Raw genomic sequence first — 15,305 nt, 5'->3', positions numbered from 1 at the left:
AGAGCGTGAACAGGGGAGGGGCAGAGAGAGAGGGAGACACAGAATCTGAAACAGTCTCCAGGCTCTGAGCTGTCAGCACAGAGCCTGATGCGGGGCTCGAACTCACAGACCGCGAGATCATGACCTGAGCCGAAGTCGGACGCTTAACCGACTGAGCCGCCCAGGCGCCCCGATGTTATTAACATTTTTAATTGGTAGGACAGTTTGAAATTTTATCTGTAAAGGTGAAGGGTGAAAAATAGCTAAAACAGTACTGGACACCAAAAGCGAAGATAACAAAAGCAAAAATAGACAAATGGAATTACATTGAACTCAAAAGCTTCTGTATGGTGAAGGAAATCTTCAACAAAGTGAAAAGGTAACTTATGGGATGGCAGAAAATATTTGCAAAGCATGTATTTATTGAGTTTAATATGTAAAATATATAAAGAAATTATAAAACTTAATACCAAAAAAGTCTGATTAGAAAATGGGCAGAAGAACTGAATAAACATTTTTGCAAAAGCATACAAATAACCAACAGGTACATGAAAAGGTGCTCAACATCACTGATTATCAGAGAAATGCAAATCAAAGCCAAAATGAGATATTACTTCATACCTATTAGTATTAAAAGGTAATTCAAACTTGGAGGACATTATGCTAAGTGAATTAAGCTAGAAAGCGAAAGACAAATACTACACAACCTCACTTAATATATGTAATCTTAAAAAAAAATGTTAAACTCATAGAAACAGAGACCATATAACTGGATGCCAGGAGCTGGGGGGGTAGGTGAAATGAGGTGAAACTGATTAAAGATTGCAAACTTTTAGTTGTAAGATAAATATGTTTTGAGGATCTAATATAAAACATGGTAACTACAGTTGATAACACTGTTCTGTGTAAGTGTAATTTGCTAAGACAGTGTAACTTATATGTTCTCATCAATCAATCAGTTAAAAAGGTGTTAATTAACTAGATGGGGTGGATCCTTTTCCACAGTTTATGTATATCAAATTACCATGAGGTACACTTTAAATATATTACAATTTTATCAATTATACCTCAATAAATATGGAAACATTTTTGAAAAAGGAAAAATAGATAAAACATTGTTAAAAAAGAAAAAGATGTAGGACTTATGCTACCTAACTTTAAGACTTACTATAAAGCTACAGGTGCCAAAAGAGTAGGGTGTTGGCAAAAGAAGAGACCAAGAAATCAAGAGAAGTGAAAAGAGATTCCATGTATAGATCCTTCATTGTGGACACAAGTGCTCAAGTAAATTAAACAGAGAAAGGTAAATCTTTTCAATAAGTCATGTGGGAAAACTGAATATCCACTGGGGATAAAAAAAAAAAACTTTGACACCTACCTCACACTACACTCAAAATTAAATCATATGTAAAAACAGAGAACAATAAAGCTATTAGAAGGAAATACAGGAGAAAAATTTTGTAATCTTGGGGGTAAAAGCAAAGATTTCTTGGCAAGGACACAGAAAGTAAAAACCATAAAAAAAGTAAAAGACTTTTAAAATTCATCAAAACTATAGGTAAAATCTAAAACCTTTTGCTCTTTAAGAAGTACTAGCAAGAAATAGATTTTTTTATTATACATTTTTAAATTTTCATTAAAAAATTTTTTTTTCTTTAACATTTATTTATTTTTGAGACAGAGACAGAGCATGAATGGGGGAGGATCAGAGAGAGAGGGAGACACAGAATCTGAAGCAGGCTCCAGGCTCCGAGCTGTCAGCACAGAGCCCGACACAGGGCTCAAACTCACGGACTGCGAGACCATGACCTAAGCCGAAGTCGGATGCTCAACCGACTGAGCCACCCAGGAGGCCCTAAATTTTCATTTTTTAGAGCGGGAATGAGTGGGGGAGGAGCAGAGAGAGAGAGAGAGAGAGAGAGAGAGAGAGAGAGAAGGAGAGAGTCTTAAGCACATTCATGCTCAGCGTGGAGCCCTATGCAAGGCTCTGACCCTGGGATCATGACCTGAGCTGAAACCAAGAGTCAATGCTCAACTGACTGAGCCACCCAGGTACCCCAACAAGAAATATTTTTAAAAACCACAGACTGAAAGAAAATATTTATGACACATAAAATTGGCAAAGGAATTATATGCAGAATATTAAAAGATGCCTGCATCACCTAATTAAAAAGACAAGCCAATTTAAAAATCAGCAATAGGGACGCCCGGGTGGCTCAGTTGGTTAAACCTCCAGCTTTGGCTCAGGTCATGATTTTGCAGATCTTGGGTTTGAGCCCCGCATGGGACTCTGCGCTGACAGTTCAGAGACTGGACCCTGCTTCGGATTCTGTGCCTCCCCCGCTTTGTCCCCCTCCCCCGCTCGTGCTCTGTCTCTCTCTCTCTCTCTCTCTCTCTTTCAAAAATAATAAATATTTTCAAAAATCAGCAACAGACTTAAATCCTTCACAAAAGAAGCTATTTGTCAAGTACGCAATAATTTATTTAAAAAATGCTCAATATCACTAGGTATCAAGTAAATGTAAATTAAAACTGCAATGAGATACCACTGCTTACCCACTAGACGGATGGAAACGTAAAAGACTCACAACACGAGTTTTGAAAAGGACATGGAACAACTGGAATCCTCAGGCATTGCAAGGCAAAGTGTACAATGCTCCAACCATTTTAAGAATTTTAAGAAAACTGGCATTTTCTTGAAAAGTTAAACATACATTTATCCTCTCATCAACATTCCTAAGCATTTGGCTTCTATTTATCCAAGGGAAATCAAAGCATATATCTACAAAGTAGCTTTACATCAATGTTCATAACAGCTTTATTAATAATAGCCCCAAGCTGGAAACAACCCAGAAGACCATCAATAAGAGAATAGATTAAAAAAAAATAATAATGTCATATTCATACACTCCAATACTTCTCAGTAATAAGATGGAAAGAATTACTGACACACACAAAAACATGGATGAACTGTGAAAATAGTACGTGAAATGAAATAAGCAGATACAAAAAAGGGCATATGTAGGATTCCAACTATGTGAATTCTAGAATAAGCAAAACTAATGTATATGGCTAAAAATGAGATTAATGGCTAATCCTGGGAGATTGACTGGGAAAGGGTGAGAAAGAGTTTCTACAATGATGGAAATGTTCTGTTTATTGATGCGGATTCATCAAAATAGACTGAATGGTACACTTAAGATCTGAGCATTTTGCTGTATGTAATCTTTAATGTGAAAATGGAAAAATAAAATGTAATTGTAAGGCAAAATTAACCCTGAAACTTTTTGTGTTACCATTCTGTTTTTTTTTATATGTAATAATACATTTTAGCTCTACATTACCTCAGAGGATAAAGATCCTTAGTAAGAGAATAGTCTATAATAGTGTATCTATAATGCCATATATAGTATATCTATAATAGTACTAGTATTAATATCAGTGTTATGTGTTTTTAGTATTAGCTCAGTTAATCTACTAAGCTAATAAGAAGATGTGTTTCATATAGTAAGAACTATACTACTATGTGTTTTTTGTTTGTTTGTTTTGGATATAAACATTTCCAAAAATTGAGGAGGGAAAATGCTTTTCTTAGCTGACATTGTCTCTTTCTAGAAATACTACAATTATCCTCTTACAAAAAAGGAGACTAAACATAATGTGATAAATCGGGACCTTATTATAACAAACTGTACATAATAAAAAAAACTATTTCAGTAATAACATTTTAAACACCCTAATGTACACAGTATAGTTCAACTCAACAATTCTTGATTGGATTCAATTTTGAAGAATTTCACAGCCACATCCAGGCAAATTAGTCAGGTGACATTTAACTGGCCTGATATTTCAATGGTTCTGGTTGAGTAAAACAAAAATACATTCCTGAAACTGTGCTTCAGGATCTACTGGAGTTGGGGAAAACCAAAATCAGTCCATTGGCATGGCAGCATTAATTTGTCCAACAGGTCCATTACTTTCTCAATTTTTATCTTAGCCATGGCCTCATGTCTTTCTGTCTCAAGGTATTTACAGGGCAAAGCTCTTATAGGGAACTAATGAGCTAGAATAGTTTCATTTTGCATCAGACATGCTAAAGAGTGCCATCAGCTGGTTAGAAGACTAATGATCAAATTGCACACTTAGAACAGGTGGGTCTATGACCAGGCAATCAATAAAAACATGATTTATGTAGAATGCAACCACAGTGTTTTAAGAAGCTTTATGAGAAATAGGTTTAAACAAAGGCAAATATTACTCATTTTGTTCACATCAGTTTCAGAAGAAAGCCAAGCCCCCAGAGACAATCATCCTTACACTGTAATGCCAGGGTGTCAGTAACTTAAGCACATCAACAATTCATTAGAAGAAGCCAAAAGTAACACCTACTTTTAATAAAAGACCTTTAGGAGATGATGTGCTGCAAATATTATGTTCCCAAGGGCATGTGGTACAGATTATTAAAGATTTAAGGAATGAATGTAAGGTACTAGGTCCATTTTCCTTATTCATTTATTACCAGTGGAGGTTGTATTTCACTGAAAGTATCATGCTTAAGATTATGCGTTTAAAACAATTATTTGATCTCTTTAATTCTCATAATGTCAGTCACTGTCATCCCAAGTACACCAAAGGATATCACTAGTTGGTCTTCACACTGGTTATGAGAACTCACACCATTTATATTTGCTTTAGACATCTTGCTTTTAGGATATCCTGAATTTCACCTTTTCTGGAAACTGAGCATCAAGGAAGTCTGTTAATGTGCATTAGATACCAAGTACCCCAACTGAGACTGCTACATTTTAAAGGCCAGAAATTTTAAGCACCCAGAGCAAACTTCAGAAAATAAAATGTTTGTTCTGTGTAGCTGCTGAGCAACTTACTTGTTTAGGATACTGCAGGTTGTTTGGAAACACCTTTTGTTCCTCAAGCCCACATTAATCTTAGGTACAATCAAGGTCATGAAGTTGCAACAGGTAGAAGCCTAGGACCCTAAGGAATCTAAATCACATACTCTTACTGATTCATTCATTCACTCAGCCGTCATTTAGTGAGCACTTACAATGAGCTAGGCATATTGTGCTCTTTGTCTACCTGCCTCATGTTCAAATGAATATTCACATAGGAAATTCCTCCATCGTTAGGAGCAGCCTCTGTCCCTTTTATATTTGTTCAAGAGTTTTAATTCCTGTAAGTGAAAAAAGCTATCACCAGTTCGAAAGTCTTTTCTGTTTCTACTAGGAAGCCCAGTGAAATGTAAGACAATTAAGAGGCTCATGTCCTATGCCAATCTCCAGACATTCTCTAGGTTAGCATACACACGAAGCAATCCTCTCTCCCTGGCTATTCTACTGTAACCTCATAAAAGTGAGATTGGCAAATGGATATTTTTGTTTTACCACAGTTTATTTTTGAATGTTTATTGGCCAACACATTGGTTGTTTTATTCTTGAAACTATAAAATAATTCTACTCAAAACTATTGTCCAGAAAGTGAAAAGTCAGCCCACAGTATGGTAGAAAATATTTGTAAATCATGTATCTGATGATGGACTTATTAACAGAATACATAAAGAACCCTTACAACTCAATAGTAAAAAGACCAAAAATAATGTTTAATGGTCCAACAATTTTAATAAACATGTCTCCAAAAAAGATATACAACTGGCCAATAGGTATATGAAAAGATGCTCAGTATCATTTGCTATTAAGAAATGCAAACCAAAACTACAGTGTGATACTTCACATCCACTAAGACGGCAATAATCAAAAGGACAAACAACAAGTGTTAGCAAGGATCTGGAGAAATTGAAATCATCAAAAATTGCTGGTGGGAACCTAAGATGTTATAGCTTCTGTAGAAAATAGTTTGGATATTCCTCAAAAACTTAAACATGGTGTTACTATATGACCCAGCAATTCTACTTCTAAATATACACTGAAGAGAAATGTAAACATATATCCATGCAAAAACTTGTACATGAACATTCATAGAATCATTATTCACAACAGCTAAAAGGTGGAAAAAAGCCCAATGGACAACAGCTTATGTATGAATAAGTGAATATTATTCAGCAATAAAAAGGAATGAAGTACTGATATATGCTAAACATGAATAAACCTTGGAAACATGTTAAGTGAAGAACCATATTACAAAAGATGATGAATTATATGATTCCAGTGTTAAGAAGTGTCCAGAAAAGGCAAATCAGTAGGGACAAAAAGTTGGTTACTGACTGCTTAGAGGTAGATGGGAGAAAATGAGGGGCAACAGCCAATGGCTTCTTCTACAGGAGAGGAGGATGTCCTATGATTAGATTGTTAGGATGACTGTACAACCTTATGACTGTACATTGAATTGTATACTTAAAACAGATGATTTTATGGTATGTAAATTATATCTCAACAAAACTATTATTAAAAGTTAAATTATTCTATTTCCAAAGCTTAAATTATCTATAAAAGAGAACACATCTGTGTATTTTAAAGCAAACAATTTTAGATATGACACCAGAAGCAAAGACAACAAAAGCAAAAATAAACAGATGAGACTCCATCAAATTAAAAAGCTTCTACACAGGGGCGCCTAGGTGGCTCAGGTGGTTAATCATCCAATTTCAGCTCAGGTCGTGATCTTGTGGTTTCTGAGTTCTAGCCCTGCTTCGGGCTCTGTTGTGACAGCTCAGAGCCTGGAGGCTGCTTCAGATTCTGTGTCTCTCTTTCTCTCTGACCCTCCCTCACTCATACACTGTCTCTCTCTCTCAAAAATAAATAAACATTCAAAAAAGTTAAAAATTAAAAAAAAGCTTCTGCACAGCAAAGGAAACCATCAACACAATGAAAGGCAACCTACTGGATGGGAGAAAACATCTGTAAATCATATACCTGAAAAGGATTAATATCCAAAATATGTAACGAACTTATATAACTCAATAGCAAAAAAACAATCCTATTAAAAAATGGGCAGAACATGTAAATTGACAGTTGTCCAAGAAGACATACAGATGACCAACAAACACATGAAAAGATGCTCAACATCACTCCTCATTAGGGAAAATGCAAATCAAAACTACAATGAGATATCATACCATATTGCTATTAAAGAAGATAATTCAAAAGGTTATTTAAAAAAAAAAAGAGATAAAAAATGTTGGTGAGAAAGGAGAAAAGGGAATCCTTGTGTACTGTTTTTGTAAATGTAAACTGGTATGGCCATTATAAAAAACAGTATGAAGCCTCCACAAAATAAAAATAGAACTATTATATAATCTGGCAATTCCACTTCTAGGTATTGAACTAAAAAAAAAAAAGCACTAACTTGAGAAGATTTATTCAGCCCCATGTTCACTGAAGTATTATTGAAGACAGCCAAGATATGGAAATAACCTAAGTGTTCATTGACAGAAAAATGGATAAAGAAGTTGAGGTATATATACAAAGGATTATCATTTAGTCATAAAAAGAAGGAAATCTTGCCATTTCCGACAACATAGATGGACATTAAGGGTGTTAAGCTAAGTGAAAGGAGTCAGACAGAGAAAGACAAATATATGACTATAGCTTATATGTAGAATATAAAACAAAAACAGAAACAAAAAATCAAGCTCATAGATACAGATAACAAATAGGTAGTTGCCAAAGGTGAATGGCAGAGCATTACTAAAATGGGTAATGAGGGCTAAAAGATAAAAACTTCTACTTATAAAGTCATAGGGATATAATGTACAGCATGATGGCTATCGTTAACAATATTCTATACAGTATAGTTGGAAGTAACTAAGAGAATAGATCTTTAAAGTCCTCACCACAAGAAAAAGTTTTGTAACTGTGTATGGTGACAAATGTTAATGAGACTTATTGGAATTACTGTGGTGACTAGTTCACAATGCAGTATATATATAAACATAAAATCATTATGTTATTCACCTGAAACTAACATAATTTTATAGGTCAATTATAGTTCAGTAAAAAATAAATTTTATGTTTTTAATATTTATTTATTTTGAGAGAGAGAGAGTGCGAATGAGCAGAGGAGGGGCAGAGAGAGAGAGAGAGAGAGAGAAAGAGAGAGAGAAAGAGAGAGAGAGAAAGAGAGAGAGAGAGACTCAAAGCAGGCTCCACTCGGTCAGTGCGGAGCCCAGCACGGTGTTTGATCTCATGAAGAGATCATGACCTGAGCCGAAATCAAGAGTTGAATGATCAACCAACTGAACCACCCAGGCCCTCCAAAATAAGTAAATCTTAAAAAGCTCTTGGATATGAGCAAAAATGTCATGGAACACCAAAAGCCTACCCTTCCAGAGAAGCAATTAAAAAAAAAAAAAAAAACTATCAAAAAATTTCAGAACTCCGCAAACTAACCAAAAGCTTGTAGCAACCTGAGGAGTACTTATTTAACAAAAAAGGCTGAATCTGAATAGGAAAATTGAGCTTTGTGGAATTTCAGTTTAGCCTAGTATCATCCCCTGTTGACTTAAAAATGACAGGTGACATTCTCAGTTCCAGAGAAAACAAAACGGATCTCATTTGAAAACACTTCATTTTTTATTTTAATTTATCTGCTAACTCCCTGGAAGACTCGCTCAACAGGCTTGTTTTCACTTTACATAATTCAGAACTCATCTAATGCTAAAGCCTCTACGGTGGACATTTGTCAAAAAAAAACTTACAGGCAAATGTTTTAGTCACTGCTGCCTGAGGCAATGGATTAAAACTAGGGCAAGCAATAGACTAACCAAAAATGTTGACAGCAAAGTCCAGGGAATGTGATGCTTTGGGAAATTAGGGCTTTGAAAAGCAATGACATATTCCTGGAAATCTAGACTACATATATGCCCAAGTTGGGTGCAGGCTCGGGCAAGACCTGAGAAGGTCCAAAGTTCTCACTATTCCTGACTTTGAGAAAGAGGTATCAACTGCCTAGTTGAATGCTAAAATTTTTCCCAAAATGTATAAAGAATAACCCCTCAAGGACTAGATATCTTGAAACCAGGCATTTTAAGGAAATCTCTGTGAAATCATTCACTGAGTACTAAGCAGAATAAACTTTGGTGGCCACATTGCACAACAAAGAATACAGATTTTACAAAATTAGTTCAGAAAGTCACCAAATAAATAAATAAATACAACTACAATAAGAAGCAACAACAAACAATAGGGGAGGGAGAGAATCATATATTCAGAGATACCACATTATAATACTCAAATTTTCCACTGTTCAACAAAAATTTATTAGGCATACACAGAAACAGTAAAATATAGTCCATACACAGGAGGAAAAATAAAAGAATACATAGAAAATGTCCCTGAAGAAATCCAGACAAGGAACTTGTTAGACAAACACCTTATATTGGTAATTTTAAGTACGTTCAAAGAGCTAAAGGAATGAATTTCTAATAAAGGAAAGCATAGAATTAAAATCTCAATAAACACAGAATAACAAAATGATGGAAATTATTCTTAAAAAAAGAACCAGATAGAAATTCTGAAGTTGAAAAGAGTGATAAATGAAAACTGAAGTGGAAATTTACTAGAAAGACTACTTTCATCAGAAAGAAGAAAGAATCAGTGAATTCGAGGGCAAGTCAATTCAGATTATCTAGTCTGAGGAACAGGGAGAAAAATCAATGAAGAAAAATGAATATCACCTAAAAGGCCAGTGGGATACCATAAAGCATACAAACATATGCACTACGAGAATTCAAGTGGGAGAGGAAAGAAACAAAGATGTTTACTTTGAGAGAGAGAGAGAGAGAGAGAGAGAGAGAGAAAACAGGAGTGGGGAAGGGGCAGAGAAAGAAAGAGAGAGAATCCCAAGCACGAACTGTGACATCATGACCTGAGCCAAAATCAAGGTCAGATACTTAGCTGACTGAGCAACCCAGGCTCCCCAAGAAACTTATTTTAGATTTAAGCACATACTAGGTTGAAAGCGAAAGAATGGAAAAAGATATTCCAAGCAAATACTAGCCAAAAGAGAGCAAAAGTGGCTATACTAATCTCAGACAAAATAATCTTTAAGACAAGAACTATTACAAGAGATAAAGGACAATATTTAATGATAAAAAGGTAAATTCACAAAGAAGATATAATAACCCCAAATACACATACATTAAACTTTAGAGCTCCTAAATATATGAAGCAAACATTGAAAAAATTTTGTAGACATCTCTACAAAAACAGGAGGAGAATTCAATCCCTCTCTTCCAGTAATGGATAGAACCGACATACAGAAGATTAATAAGGAAATAGAAAGCTTGAACATTACAGAAAGATTAGACCTAAGAGACATTTACAGAACACTCCAACAGCAGAATACACATTTTCCCCAAATGATGTGAAATATTTTCTAGTATAGACCACATGTTAGGCTGGAATGAAGGAAGTGAAAATCCAGTTGGGATGGGTTGAGAGAAAAATGGAGGGGAACATTTGGAGAAGGTGACCACAGACTCTTCTTTTAAGAAAGAGATCAGAGACTCTTCATGAAAAAGAGGCAGAAAAAATAATCCATTGCTGGAAGAAAGACATGAGAGCTATATACGGAGAATGTCATAATAAAGCAGAGAAAGTACAAGGGACAACCTGGGAAAATAGATTTTGTTTTTAATTTAAAAAATTTTTTTAAATTTATTTTTGAGACAGAGAGAGACAGAACATGAGCAGGGGAGGGGCAGAGAGAAAGGGAGACACAGAATCCGAAGCAGGCTCCAGGCTCTGAGCTGTCAGCACAGAGCCCCATGTGGGGCTTGAACTCACAGAGTGTGAGATCATGACCTGAGGTGGTCAGACACTCAACTAACTGAGCCACTCAGGCACCCCTGGGAAAATAGATTCTTAAGAAGAGAACAGAAGGATGGGCTTCAAACTATATTTGTTATGATTAACAAGTCAAAGGCAGAGAATGTGGGTACAGATGCAGAAAGGATGGTAATAAATCTGTTGGCCAGAAGACGAGGGAACTCCCATTTGAAATTTTCTATTTAATTTTAGATTATTGAAATGAAGTTACTAGCTAGATTGAGTGAAGATGGAGTCCTAGAAATCTGTAGAGAAAATATGATGGGATTAATTACTAGTGTTGCTTGATCATTTGTGTTCAAAAATCAATAGTGAAACTAGTCAAGAGGTTTCTGTAATTTTCTCTACTTTAGTCATTAATATGATAAAGAAATGTAGACAACAGACTGTTGGGTTCAATCAGAGGGGAAAAGTTACAGGGTAAGGAGAAAGAATAAACCAGATACTAAAGTCATTACTGACTGAAGATAGTGAGCTGGAGTTCAACACAGAATAGCAAGAAGTAGTATTAGCTGGTGGCAAAGACTTTTGCAACAAGCTTTAACTGAATGATGTTTTCAAAGTGTGCAGGAGGAGAAATGGTTTGAACATAGCAAGCAGACTGAAGTGTACAACAACCTTAACTTTACAACCTTAAAATCGTAACATATGAGGGAAAGCAACCTCCACTTGAAAAAGGTGAAAAGGAAGTTGTGTCCTCAAGGAATACTCTGATTACAGTTAGTGCAAGATAATCAATGTGTCATTAGGGGAAGTTGAGATATTGCAGAATTACCTGCAGATCCATCCTCAGCTGCAACAAGACAGAAGTCTTAGGAAGACTGGGGGTGGAAGACTGGTTTGAATAATGATTTGTAGAGAGCCATACAAAAGTGGTTTGTCTGGGTATTGAGGGATAACCTGGGATATCTGGCTAAATGTCAATGGTTCTCCAAGTGATGACTGAGTAGCAGAAAATGTTCTGTGTTAGGGTTAAAGTAGATAAAATGGAAAAATATCTGGGTAAAAAGGAGGCTTAAAGAATTCATCACAGGGAGAAAATCATACTAGGGTGTCAAATGTACTGAGCTCAGTATGAATTACACATTTACAAAGGATTGCAAATGATAGTTCGCCCTCCAGAGAACTACTGTATTTATAAAACACTGTGTTTTTAAAAATACCTTTTCCTCTTTTATTCTCTCCGGTAATTTTACATGCATATTTCCATTTGGGAGTAAATTAGCTTCCCGAAGAATGCATAGACGATCAATGTATTTCGTTAGAGAGGATGTCCAGGGCGTGAAACAGATCTATTAGAAATCCCAAGGCTTACATGTATATTAGAAGAATCAATCAAGGAAAAAATGCTCTCCCTGGGTTTTTTAAAAATTAATTAATTAATTATTTTTTTTTGTTTCTTCTTAAAAGGCATAAGCTTATGAGAAGCCTTAACAACCAAATGTGAAAATTGATGTCTAGTTTGGGGAACAACAAATTTTTCAGCTGTATGTGGAGGCACACTAGGACAAACTGCCCCTAAATAAATCAGGATTGCTTTCTACAGTTATATATGTACCTGTGTAATAATTTGTTGTAGAATTTATAGTCCATAACTCCAAGGAGCCAGGCCATCTGTTCTACAGGAGAATTTTTATTCCTCAGAAACAAATCCAGAATTTGTAACCCCAAAATAGTAAAGTGTATATTTACTTAGGATATCAGAAACTTGGAAAACATAAGGTTAATGTGATAAGCTATTATTGTTATAAATTTGTACGTAATTGATAAAGTCTGTATCTCAGTTTACTTCTTTAAAGATTTCAGTTGATAGAACCAAAGAATGTTTATTAAATCCTACTAATAGCTAACAGTGAAAATATACTGCTTTACGGTGGTTTCTTTTCTCCATACTACTTCCCCATATTATTAAGTAATGCAAAATAGTAGTCAAACACCTGTTAATCTACTGTACTAGGTTAGGCATAACATATAGAAGTATCTGCCTTCTTGACTTCAAATGATCTTATACGAGGGAAGAAAAAAAAATCCACTAAATAGTTATTGAGTCTTTATGCTAGGCATTCATTATATCCTTTAATCTTCACTATGTGAGGTTAATATTATTACAACATTCTTGTTCTACAGATAAAGGGGAAATATTTTTGAAGAAGGCTATCAAAGTTTTAGAATGTATACTTGTGCTTATTTTTTATTTTTATTTTTTTATTAAAAAAAGTTTTTTTATGTTTGTTTTTGAGAGAGAGGAAGAGACAGAGCATGAGCAGGGGAGGGGCAGAGAGAGAGGGAGACACAGAAACTGAAGCAGGCTCCAGGCTCTGAGCTGTCAGCGCAGAGCCGGTCACGGGGCTCAAACTCACGAATTGCGAGATCAGGACCTGAGCTGAAGTCAGACGCTCAGCTAACTGAGCCACCCAGGTGCTGCTACTTGTGCTTAATTTTTTAAAAGTCAGGCAGATACCAGGTAACCCCTTAGGAACTCCCCACTCATCCAACAAAATGCAGTTGCAGAATAAATTAACTGCAAATTATCAGGAATTCATCACCCATTTTCTCAATTTTTATTAAAACAACTGTGGCAGTCACTGATTAATGTCAGTAGAAGGTATGGCCAGAAACATTCTGAATGGTTTCACAAATGAATACAGATCTAAATTAACATTGTGAACACATCCTTCAAAAATTGTGCCTTTCGCCCTATCCTGAAACACTCTAGACTTAAAATAAATGATCTTCTGTGCTAATCATGTAGCAAGCTATTTCCCATTCTCAAGTACACTTTTTTGATTCAAAGGAATGAGGTGGCCAGCCCAGGAATGAAAAATCCATTTGTATCTGGTTTTATATTGTAATGTGGAATTCAAGTCTCATCAGCAGTTTGACATTTGGCTGCTTGAGTGTCCACCATTTTGCTAAATGCACTCTTTAGTCATCAAGATATTCAGGAAGACTTAAAAAAATCTCTTTCTCCTATTAACATTTAACTTCTTTTGGACAGTTCATAATAACCACCAAATAAGGTAAGTGTACTATTTTATTAACTTTCTTTAATAAGCCTGCCTAAAGTTTATACAAAACCATAAATAAGGTTTGATGTTTTAGAGCTAGTTGCATTAATAATAATTTTAAAAAGCTGGTTGATTGTTTAAAAAGAGGGAAAAAATGCAATGTACCAATTCCAGTTGTTTTTCCTGTGCTTTAAATATATTTAAGGTAAGATTCCTAAAAATTACAAACTATTCCCTTAAACTTCTTGCATTAATAAAAACATTAAAATTATAAACTTTATTTTTTAGATAAAGTGGATTTAAACTTTTTCCATTAGAAGAGAATCTTTAAAATATTTAGAAAAGTTTCACCAATATTCTGGAAATCACTATAAAAACTATTCTATGGATATGGATGTGAAGAAATTCTAATGTAAGATATTTCTTTTTTATAATGATGCTAAAATATGACTTGAGTTTACTTGAAAGGTGAAATATTGGTTGACAACTGCTTTGAAGTTTACAGTATGAGGCTTAAATTAATTGTGTATTTTTTGCATTTACCCTGCACATTAGTCTTAGTTAAGAAAAATTATACACAACTCTGACATTTCAATAACCTTAAATAAGGTAAATTAATTTATTTTAAGAATTTTTACTTTATATCAGTACATTGAACTTTTAGAAAGGAAGTATTATAGATTTTTTTTCCCCATGGAAAGTGAAATATATCTTAAATTATAAATACTGATAAGCAAAGCAAATTTTAGAAAAAGAAACACAGGGGCACCTGGGTTGCTCAGTTGTTTAAGTGACTCTTGATTTGAGCTCAGGTCAAGATCTTGTGGTTGTTGTATTTAACCCCATGTTGGACTCTGTGTGAAGCTGAGTGTGGAGCCTGCTTAAGATTCTCTCTCTGTCCCCTCTCCCCTGCTTGCACTCTATCTCTAAAATAAAAATTTTTTAAAAATTAAAAAATTCAGAAAAGAAACACAATATGGTATATATCAGGTACAGAAGGCTTCTAGAATTTTCAAAAATTATCACATTCAAAAACATTCACGATTTCATTTACACTGTATGATCTGTTGGCTCTTTGTTAAACATTATGGTATGGTTCAGAGTGTTCCACTCTGGTCACATAAGAAATGTTTTACAAAGAATGCTAAGTCAGCATTTTAATAGTTCTTAGTAATGTTAATGCCTGGCAGCAACACCTTGGGAAACAGCAACATATGTATATATGTTTTAAAAGAGCAAATTCAAGTGTTACAGCTCTTTTAGAATTTGTCTAGCAGGTTTTCTGGTCTTTACCAGAAGACCCCCTCCGAAAAAAAAAAATAAATAAATAAAAAATAAAAGAGCAAATTCAGGTCCATCTGTGGAGTTCAGTGACAGTTTCCTTAGTTTATTACCAAGTCACAGGTGTATCATTTTTAATTTGTTTGGTGGAAAATAAAGGTTAGCTATTTAAAACTTAGAAAACTACCTTATAACCCTTAAAATCTCCTCGTTTTTCTTTTGGAACCCATTAAGA

General features: G+C 34.8%; 1 long non-coding RNA gene and 1 other non-coding gene across 2 annotated transcripts in view; one reads left to right on the top strand and one right to left on the bottom strand.

Annotated features, from left to right (window-relative positions):
- Positions 1-15,305, bottom strand: part of LOC122200267 — a 316,204-nt gene that overhangs the window by 85,862 nt on the left and 215,037 nt on the right. The window lies entirely within an intron of this gene.
- LOC122202838 lies at positions 15,033-15,094 on the top strand. The gene has a single exon (XR_006194903.1). It is a non-coding gene; the product is annotated as a U7 small nuclear RNA (small nuclear RNA).

This window comes from Panthera leo, chromosome A1 (assembly GCF_018350215.1).
Source record: "Panthera leo isolate Ple1 chromosome A1, P.leo_Ple1_pat1.1, whole genome shotgun sequence".
Classification (NCBI taxonomy): domain Eukaryota; kingdom Metazoa; phylum Chordata; class Mammalia; order Carnivora; family Felidae; genus Panthera; species Panthera leo.
The sequence above is the reverse complement of the archived record's forward strand: the minus strand, read 5'-3'. Positions and strand labels throughout refer to the sequence as shown.